Source organism: Cebus imitator, unplaced genomic scaffold (genome assembly GCF_001604975.1).
Source record: "Cebus imitator isolate Cc_AM_T3 unplaced genomic scaffold, Cebus_imitator-1.0 Scaffold49, whole genome shotgun sequence".
NCBI lineage: Eukaryota > Metazoa > Chordata > Mammalia > Primates > Cebidae > Cebus > Cebus imitator.
In genome coordinates, this window is record NW_016107364.1 from 3,015,193 (window position 1) to 3,018,016 (window position 2,824).

At 36.4% G+C, this 2,824-nt stretch overlaps 1 long non-coding RNA gene across 1 annotated transcript; it reads right to left on the minus strand.

The window, feature by feature from the left end:
- Positions 1-1,063: 1,063 nt before the first annotated feature.
- Positions 1,064-2,417, minus strand: LOC108303608. Its single transcript, XR_001824924.2, has 3 exons — positions 2,380-2,417; positions 2,159-2,246; positions 1,064-1,166 (listed from the first exon to the last, which is right to left on the minus strand). It is a non-coding gene; the product is annotated as an uncharacterized LOC108303608 (long non-coding RNA).
- Between the last annotated feature and the right edge of the window lie 407 nt (positions 2,418-2,824).

Here is a 2,824-nt window from a genome sequence, read left to right on the forward strand (position 1 = left end):
GATTCTCCATATAATTTTATTTAATCCAGGCATACATACATGTGTATGAAGAAGATAATATAATCATTCCAGTTTGGTTGGTGGGCACCTGTTTTCATTAAGCAATCTCTCTTTCTGTATACTTGTTAAAACATAGTTTTGAGATATTTTCAAATAAAAATAAAGTATCAAAAACAGTGAATAACATATTACCAGAGTTCCATTTTTATAATGCTTATCTTTTTATATTTCAAGTTTGTATATTGCTTCTTTCTATACTTCTCAACTGTTTATATTTCTTGTTTGTTCACAAGGAGTGTTTGTGGTGCCTTTGCAATATGTGTATTTGCCTCAAACAATTAAAACAATTAAAAAATTAAAAGTCAATATGATTTTATAAACTATTATACTACATGTTATAAAATTCCACACAGTTCCTGACTACCTTTCTATAATACTTCTCTTTATAATTCAACTTTGTATATTTCTCTGATAAAAAAATAACCTACCAAATAGCAATTAAAGGATGGAGCACAGTCAGTGCAGTCAGGTTACAGAGTACATTTGCTGACCTAGCAGTATGGCCCTCAGTCTGTAGAATCCTGATCACAGCAGGCTTTTCATTAGCAAAGGGATTTTCCAGAATGCTGCATTAGTACACTAGTGGCCTCTTTTTCCTTGCTATTCAATGAATCCAAATTTCACCACTGGAAGTATAAACCTGTAGAGAAATTTTATGATTAAGACTTATAAAATCACCTTCAAAGTATTAGGAGCCAAGACATCTGTACTTACCCTAGAATTTAATTGAATTGTTATCAGTGAGCTAAACAATAGTTTTTAATTTTCATTTTAATGTGCAATTATGCCCCAACATATATAGAAAGTTACCTGACATTAGTTATTAATGTGTGAATTATTGCAACCTTCTATACATAAGACACATAACAGTTTTTTGAAATGCATATTGTGGAAGAATAAGATATTTATTTATACAAGGGTCTGAAAAGTATTAAAACAATATCAGGCAAATAAATGTGAAACCCTACATGTAATTATTTGATTTTGTATTCATTTGCTTTTCCAAAGTTTTTATGTATTTGCCTTAAAAAATATATGTATTTTGTCATTTTGAAAAGGCCATTTTCTTAGTTGGTTATGGACAGGTGTCTTCATTATTGCAAAATCTGTGAGTTGAGGAATAATTAAGGCAACACCTGTACTTGAGACATGATGGGGAAGACATAGCAGCACTTGTTTTCCAAATAATTTGTCTTAGGAGAATGCCTGTTGATAACAATGCATGAGATACATTATACACTTCAGACCACCACACTTATATCCAACCCTCATAAACACCTTCTTAAAAATTATCTATCTGTTGTCTTGCTGAGGTGTGTTGATTTATATTTTAAGCCTAAATAGATGTTCCGGATTGGCATTTAGAGCAAACGTCATACTCCCATCAGCATTTTATTTTATAAATTTGTAAACCAAAACAAAAATTCTAAGCCCCTTGGTTGACTGAATGGACCCCCTCTCCACCAAGGGGATTCCAGAGAAACCTGAAAAACTGGTTCAGGCCATTAATACAGGAGCTAAAAAGAAATTATTCATACCTGGTCCAATGAATCTCTTGGGCCCTATGTAAATCAGACACCACCTCTTCAAGCTTGTCTATAAAACATTGTGCATGGATCGGGCGCAGTGGCTCACGCCTGTAATCCCAGCACTTTGGGAGGCCGAGGCGGGTGGATCACGAGGTCAAGAGATCGAGACCATCCTGGTCAACATGGTGAAACCCCGTCTCTACTAAAAATACAAAATATCAGCTGGGCATGGTGGCGCGTGCCTGTAATCCCAGCTACTCAGGAGGCTGAGGCAGGAGAATTGCCTGAACCCAGGAGGCGGAGGTTGCGGGTGAGCCGAGATCGCGCCATTGCACTCCAGCCTGGGTAACAAGAGCGAAACTCCGTCTCAAAAAAAAAAAAAAAAAAAAAAAAAACCTTGTGCATTTCACCACAAAATCAGAAGACCCATTTGGGAGCCCCTCTGTCTCCACAGGAGAGAGAGCTTTTCTCTTTTCTCTCACCTATTAAACCTCTGCTCTTAAACGCACTTCTTGTGTGTCCATGTTCCTGATTTTCTTGGCATGAGATAACAAATCTCAGATATTTACCCCAGACAATGAAGCTACTTTTCCATGACAGGAGATAGAGGTCAGATGTGCCTCATTGTACACTTTCTCTTTTGAAGTTTACACACAACTGACCAGCATTAACATTCAAATAGAGATAGTAAGCATGATGAAACCGTTTTGTAACAGTAAGACACCAAATTCTAACATGACTCAAGTATAACATCACATGACAGATAAAGAAGGACATCAAAATATTTTACCCCAAAATATTTCTTTGCCATATTTTGAAATGGCCTTGCAAAGTTGTTGTTGTTGTTGTTTTTGGTTTTTAATGGGGGAAAGTTGCAAATGTAAATAATCTCTATTAATATAACTAGATCTTCCCCTTTTGGCCCCTCCCAATCCCGAAGAGATTAACCAAGAATCTAGCAACTTTTAAAGGTCTGAATAGGAAAAATTTGCCATCTATTATCTCTGATGGTGGCCATCTATAACACTTAATCTACATAATAACAACCTTGGACACCAGGATCCTTTTTTTTTTGTTTTTTTCACTCCGTCACCCAGGCTGGAGTGGAATGGTGGGATCTCCACTCTTCAAAACCTCTGCCTCCCCAGTTCAAGAGATTGTCATGCCTCAGCCTTGTGAGTTGCGGGATTTCAGGCGTGCATCACTATATCTGGCTACTTTTTTAATTTTTAATT